The 7,952-nt window shown below is 37.8% G+C and overlaps 1 long non-coding RNA gene across 2 annotated transcripts; it reads right to left on the reverse strand.

Annotated features, from left to right (window-relative positions):
* LOC110272145 lies at positions 6,193-7,028 on the reverse strand. Of its 2 annotated transcripts, XR_002363090.1 has the most exons (3): positions 6,698-7,028; positions 6,407-6,565; positions 6,193-6,287 (listed from the first exon to the last, which is right to left on the reverse strand). It is a non-coding gene; the product is annotated as an uncharacterized LOC110272145 (long non-coding RNA). The 2 variants fall into 2 exon arrangements; XR_002363089.1 differs by having other exon boundaries at positions 6,193-6,565; positions 6,698-7,027.

The raw sequence follows: 7,952 nt of genomic DNA on the forward strand, positions 1-7,952 counted from the left end.
TGAAACCTTCCCGGATGAGCAACTCTTTGCCATCTGGACAGCACCTTGGTTTGCAGATATTGTAAATTACAAGGCTATAAGATTCATCTCCAAGGAATACAGTAGGCAGCAAGCCCGAAAGCTCATTCATGATGCTAGATACTACATGTGGGATGAACCATATCTCTTTAAGAGATGCTTGGATGGGATAATCCGCCGCTGTATGTCTGAAGATGAGGCACATAAAATCCTATGGCATTGCCATGGCTCCAATTATGGAGAACACTTTGGAGGAGAGCGAACAGCCACTAAAGTCCTCCAAAGTAGTTTTTACTGTCCCACACTCTTTAAGGATTCCTGTGAGTTTTTCTGTTGATGTGACAGTTGTCAAAGGGGTGGCAATCTCCCCCATGGTCACGACATGCCTCAGCAAGAAATCCTAGAGATTGAGCTGTTTGACGTATGGGATATAGACTTCATGGGTCTTTTTCCACCTTCATACTCAAACATCTATATCTTTGTGGCATGATGACTTACATCATCTACCCTTTTCTCATCTAAAAGGACCATAGAAGTAGTAAATCTCATATAATTGATGCAATTACATGAACCAAATGATGAATTTTATGAGACACTGCTTTGAAATGAGTATTGTTTGAATTTCAGGTGAAAATAGCAACAAAAGAAGGAGGGAGAAAGAAAAAGGAGCTAGGCGTGTGCACTGGGCATGCTACTTGGCGCAAATGCCAACAATCTGAATGGGCGTGGCACGTCAGCTACTGGGTGTGGCACGCCAACTATCAACTCTAGGGAGCAAGGGGGAATAAGCTTCTATGGGTGTGGCATGCTAGAGTAGGGCGTGGCACGCCAGCTATTGCTTCCAAAGAGAGTCCTTGAAGATTACAATGGCCGTGGCATGCTAAGGCCAGGCATGGCATGCCAAGGAGATGAACCACAATGGGCATGGCACGACAAGGCCAGGCATGGCATGCCAGTTATCTTTTCCAAAGAAGGGACTCCAAGGTTTACAAAGGGCATGGCACGCCAAGCATTCTAGCCATAGAAGGATCCTTGAAGACTTGCATGGGGCGTGCCACACCAAGCTGGGCGTGGCACTCCAACTCCATCAGCCACAATGGGCGTGGCACGCCAGATCGAAGGCGTGGCATGCCAGTTCAAATAATCAGAGTGGAATGGGAGGATTAACACTATGGGTGTGCCACTTGATGTTTGAGGCATGGCATGCCAAGCTTCTACCCATCCTGGGCGTGCCACTTGAGTTCTAGGTGTGGCACACCAAGTTTGAAGAGCTCAACACCATTATCGGCGTGCCACTTGAGTCTGAGCATGGCACGCTGATGGGGGAAAATCGATTCCACACAAACTAACCGGCAAGTATACTGGGTCGCATCAAGTAGTAAAACTCACGTGAGTGAGGTCAATCCCACGAGGATTGATGGATCAAGCAACTTTAGTGAGTTGATTAGTCTAGTTAAGCTAATAGTGGTGAATTGAGTGAGATTTGATTAATAGACTGTAAATTGCAGGAAATGTAAAGTGCTGAATGTAAATTGCTTAAAAAAGTAAAGAGCAAAAAAGTAAAGGAACTGAATGTAAATGACACAGAATGTAAATAGCATAAAATGTAAAGGGACTTGGGTGCTAGGAATTATAGAAGACAGTAAATCAAGGAAATTAAAGTGAAGAAAAATCAAAGAGAAAGAAAGATTCATTAGGGATTTTAGGTATCATAATCCATCATGAATCAAATGGGTCTCAACTTCTTTCTCAATCATATGAGTAGATCTATGGTAGATTGTAATTGATTGGATCCCAATTCTTTGGCAATCCAATCTCTCTAATCACAATCAGTCTTGCCAATTTCTTGATCTAATTGTCTTGAGAAGAGGTTAAGTGCATGTCTCACATCCATAAGCCACACTAAGTCTCAGGATCTCAATTCCTCTCGAATGGTGTTGATCAAGAGAGTAGTGAAGGATAGAGCCCCAATTCTAATGCCCACGATTCCCCTTCCGAGGCTCACACAAGCATTCAACAGATTCAAACCCCCTTCCAGAGTGAATGAATCTCAACCAAAACAGAGGATATCCTATAGCTACACAAATGAATTGAGGAGAAGAAGAAGAAATTCACTTAATCATGTGAATCATAATAGAGCTCCTCCCCTAATGAAGTAGGGTTTAATTGATCATCGCTCTAAGAACACTTGCAGGAATTTAAATTTCATGAAAATAAATCAAGCCCACTGTAAATTGAATTGTATAATTTGCAAAAAGGGAAATTGCAGAAGAGAAGTATATGAAATTGAAATTTCATAAACTAAACTCAATTCAAGACAACTGAAATATAAAAGTGCAGAAAGGGAAAAGTGTATCACACTATGCTAAGCCGTCTGAAGTCTCTAATCCTCTACGAGAGCTCTGGAGTCTCTAATCCTCCAGCCTTCTATTCTACTCCTACTCCTACTGTACTCCCAGAAGCCTCCTTTTTTCTGTAAACCTTCTTCTATTTATACTCCGCTTCTCTTCCCCAAAATGGGCCTTTCAGTGCTTGCATGTGGGCCCTTGGCCTCTGTTGAAGCAAGCTAGAGTGGGTCTTTTAATTTGTACTTCAATTCTGCTCCAGGAGAACGTAGCGCTCTTTGGGAAAACGGAGCGCTCAGGCACCCACACGTACACATCCTATACGCGTGCGCGTCCCTTACATTTTAGCACATCGACGCGTATGCGTCACTGATGAGAGGACTTTTGTGTGGTTTAGAATTCACAATAATGAAGTCTCATTGTAAAGTATAGTTTCTAAACCAACAATAGTCCTTTCATACAAAAGATTTTGTTTTGTCACTAGTACAAACCCCTAAAATCTATAAACCAAAGTATTTAAACCTCGGGTCGTTCTCCCTAGGAATTACAATAAAGTGTTCTTGTTATTGGTTATGAGTATGCTTTGGGGTTTTTGGGATAAGAGGCATGAAAAGTAAATGGTAATGAAAATAAACTAACAACTAGAAAGGTCTTGGCAAGGTTTGGTTGTCAATGATCTCTATCCTAATCATTAACCACAACATGAGAATTGGTAAGGATCAACCCCATTAAGTCATCCTCTAACTAATAAAGGAAAGTCAAATGAGCTATGTCAATCCAAGTCCATAAGTCCTAGTTCTACATCAAATCAATTAGTGAGATCTAGAGTTAATGACTCCCAATCGTCAATCACTTGGACATTAGTAACTCAAGAATTCCTAAGTTACCTTCCTAAGCCAAGAGTATAAAATTCTACTCTAAAATCCAACTAAGCATTTTATCAAACACTTAGAAGGCATAAAAGAAAGCATAGTAAAATTGCAAGGAATGTAAATCTACACTAAAATCCAACCAAGCATTTTATCAAACACTTGGAAGGCATAAAAGGAAAACATAGTAAATTGCAAGGAATGTAAATCTACATTACTCAATTGCAAAGAATTAAACAACAACGAAATCAAATCAACAATAAAGGAACATGAATCATAAATTGCATTGAATTGAAAATAGAAGAACAAAAATACATCAACATAAAAGTAGATAATTACATGAATCAAATGCAAAACTAGAAAGAGGAGATATAGAAGAAGAATTGCAAAAGGAAAAGTAAATCAAGCATGAATTAAATCTAGATCTAAGATGGAAATATCCTAAGAACCCTAATTCTAGAGAGAAGAGGGAGCTTCTCTCTCTAAAAACTAAACTACATGATGCTAAGTTACATACAATTGCTCCCCCCTTGCCCAAGCTTGAATTCTTCATGAAATAGCATTATAAATGAGTTGGGTTGGCCCAAAGTGCTTTAGAAATCGCTGGGGGCGATTTCACTTTAGTGGACCACGTGCTCAATCGGTGCGCACGCGTACATGGTGCCTGCACGCCCCTTTACGCAAAGCAACATATGGCAAATTTTATATTATTTCGAAGCCCCAGATGTTAGCTTTCCAACGCAACTAGAACCGCCTCATTGGGACCTTTGTAGCTCAAGTTATGGTCGATTGAGTGCAAAGAGGTCAGGCTTGACAGCTTTACGGTTCCTACATTTCTTCATGAGTTCTCCCACTTTGCATGCTTTTCTCCTCACTTCTTCCATCGAATACTTGCCTTATGGACCTGAAATCACTCAACAAACATATCAAGGTATCGAATGGAATTAAAGGGAATTAAAATCACCAATTTTAGGGCCTAAAAAGCAAGTTTTTACACTTAAGCACAAATCAAGGGAGAATTGCAAAACTATGCTATTTCATTGAATAAATGTGGGAAAAGGTGATAAAATCCCCCAAATCAAGTACAAGATAAACCACAAAATTGGGGTTTATCAGTCACCCACGCGTACACGTTGTCTTCAGCGTTCTTAAGGAGAGCATAGCGTTCGTGTCGAGAGCGCTCTTCCATGCGTACGCGTCTCCCACGCGTATGCGTGGATCTTCAAAATTGCCGTTTTCACGCTGCTGCTTCATCCATGCATGCGCGTGCTTGTCACTGATGCCAAATCCACGCGTACATGTCACTGATGCGTACGCGTCGATAGCTAAACTTTGAATCCAAGTTTTAGGTTGTCGCAGGCGCTCTTTGAAAGAGAGCGTAGCGCTCTTGGCTGAAGAACGCTCTTTATATCCACGCGACGCGTCATGCATGTGTACGCGTGGTCTTCCACAAATCTCCACTTCGATGCGTACGCATCACCCACGCGTACGCGTCACTAGCAAAACTTTATTGGTGAGGAATGCAGCGCTCTTTGAAACAAACGGAGCGCTAAGGTGCTCTTTTCCACTTCTCTGCTTCTTTCTTGCCTGTTATCAACCAAACAGATACATCAAAGCCTTGGCATAATCATCAAATCTTGCATCATTTATATCATCAAACAATTCTTGCATAAATCTTATGAAAATGCACCAATTTAACAATGTTTGATTGAATCAAGACAAACATGAATTTCTCATCCAAACACTTACTTATTGCCTAAGAAATGCATGAAAACCAAATAAAAACTAATGAAAATTGCTAGTAAAACATGCACAAAATGACTTGTCATCACATGCCAGTTCAATTGACCAGAGAAGGGAAGTGAATCTCCAACAAAGGTGTGGCACGCCATATCGAAGGCGTGGCACGCCAGTACAACTTTCAGAGATGAAGAGACAAAGCTTCCTCGAAGGTGTGCCACTTGGGGCTTTAGGCATGGCACGCCAACCTTGTTCATATCATGGGCATGCCACTTGATTCCTGGGCGTGGCACGCCGTTCACTAGACCAGAGAAGAATGTTCATGCACCATAGAGGGCGTGGCACGCCAGACCTGGGCGTGGCACGCCAGTGCAACTTTCCAGAGAAGAGAATGTAGGCCTTATCAAGGGCGTGGCACACCAGACCTGGGCATGGCACGCCAGTTCAACCTTCCAGAGACGAGATTGAGGATCTCATTGAAGGCGTGGCACGCCAGTTATATTGTCCAGAAGAGAACACTATAAGAAACATCGTTAAAATCGACGGCCAAATCGACGGCTTAGCCGTCGATAATATTAAAATTCGACGGCAAAACGGACGATGGAGGTGGTCGTTATTAAGCTTGTCGATTTTTTAAAATTCTAATAATATTAGTTTGAAAATTTTAACTTCTTATTAAAATCGACAACTTTGCCGTCGATATTTGATTCAATAAAATTGATAACAGTTTCGTCTATAATTTGCTTAATAAAATTGACGACGTTACCGTCGATATTTGATTTAATAAAATCGACACAATTGCCGTTGATTTAATTATTTAGATACTGACAAATTTTGTGTCTATATTTTATTTTTTTTTTCTATTTTAAACTTAAAAAGTGACAACTCTGCCATCGATTTTAATAGTTATATGTTTCAATTATTTTTTTCTATTTAAAAAATAGTAAACAATTAATGCAAATAAACTTTTAAATATAGAAATAAAATAGTAAACAATTAATACAAATAAACTTTTAAATATTAGATAATAAATTTACAAATTTATCAAAATAATAAATAATCCTCTAATATAAAAATTCAGGACAAAATAAATAACTAAACTTAGACTTATATTGGTTTAAATTGCAATCCACTAATAATACAATTATCATAACTACCCTTCTCATTTTCTATGCATTATTACAAGAACAAAAAAATAATAATAATATTGATTATCTTAATTATATTTTCATCTTCTTTCAGTCATCATAAATATTCTCTGAAAACAATTTAAAAATGATGAATAAGAAAATGAAAAATCACCCTCTTCCATTTCCTGAACACAAAAAGAGAAGGGGTTTGATTATGATTATGATTATGCGTGCAGCGTGCATATCACTAGTAACTTACATATACATTAACTAATTAATTAATTAGAAAAGAATAATTTAGTACTTGGTGCAGCACTGTGATTTGTCATAAGAAGGTATATGAGACAATGGAGAGTGAGTGTTGTTAATTGATAGAAGCTGGCGTGAGTAGGTAACAACATTCATGATGATTATGAACTGTACTGATCATGCGATAGACAAAGGTGAAATTACATATTAGCACCTGACAAATCACAATGCAAAAAAAGAAAAAGTTAAAGTTAGAATTAGACAAAGAGGTTTGGAACCAAAAGCAAAATCCAAGAAAAGCATCAGAGTTTAAAAAAATTAATTAAAATAAAATAAAAAAACTAACCTTTTTTGGTATATGGGAAATGGGTTGTCTCTATCAACCAACCTCTCTATTTATGTATGAATTTCTTCAAAATGACTTGTTCTTGTTTGACCAGTTTTCTGAACAGTAATAGGTTGCATCATGCATGTAAGGTTTCTAACTCAGGTAGAAAATTCATTGTAATTGTAATGACACAAAGGACTTCATGATTATATCATAGAAAGATGCAAAATAGCTTATATTTTCAGGATGAATACTTAGCCTGAATAAACTATAATTTCAGGTACATAAGTTATGCTTTAGAAGCAAGAAATGTGAGCATATATGATTATATATGAACAATGGATAGAGAAAGTACTTGAATATGCATGGAAGCATCAAATATGTAAAACCCTGCTTGCTTCACAAAAAGGTTAGTTCTGTATATCCGTGGGAATATGGAAAAAGTTCATTCACTTCAATTCTAGAACGAGAAGAACAACTCATACTTTTCTTCATTCTTCCATGACTTGACTCAACTTCAGCCCAAAATATGCCATAAACAGGCGTATGGTTTGAGAATCTTGATTCTCCATGCACATAAGACCCATTACTATTGCATCCAATGATGAACCATTACTATTGCAAAAGAATGATCAATGTAAAGACCCAAAACACTAAGTAGATATATTATCATGTATCGAACCAAATTTCAATCGGATGATGATAATGGATATCTAAAATTGAAGACAATGTTTTTGATGAATCATGTAAGAACATATTGCAAACAACTTAAGCACCAATATTGCAGTCAATATTGCCCTTCATTGCCTTCTTTCTCATAATAATATTCTAGTGCTAATCAACAACTAAGCATGAAAGCACCCTAAACACTGCCAAATAACATTCAACTGCAAAAATATATTGATGGAGAAGTACAAAGAATCATGATGCAGTAGCAACCAAGAAAGAGATACTGAAATAGGAAGTGCATATACAGAAATAGGAAGATACTGAAATAAGACAGCACAAACAAGTATCAACAAGTGTTAATCCTGTGTTACTCTAATTCTAAGACAAAAGAAGTATATACAGAAGAAGATATTTATTCTCTTTTTTATGTGGAATTCTAACCTCAGGTTAATATCCTTTGCATAAGATGATGATACTATAAGGAATGTTCCAGTCCCAAACATAAATGCTGATCTTAAGATATCTCTCCACATGATTAAATCCACTAAAGAATGACATAAATTAAATAATAAATTCCAGACATTACATCAAAGATTTTGGGTAC

The sequence above is a fragment of the Arachis ipaensis genome, chromosome B05 (assembly GCF_000816755.2).
Source record: "Arachis ipaensis cultivar K30076 chromosome B05, Araip1.1, whole genome shotgun sequence".
Taxonomy (NCBI): domain Eukaryota; kingdom Viridiplantae; phylum Streptophyta; class Magnoliopsida; order Fabales; family Fabaceae; genus Arachis; species Arachis ipaensis.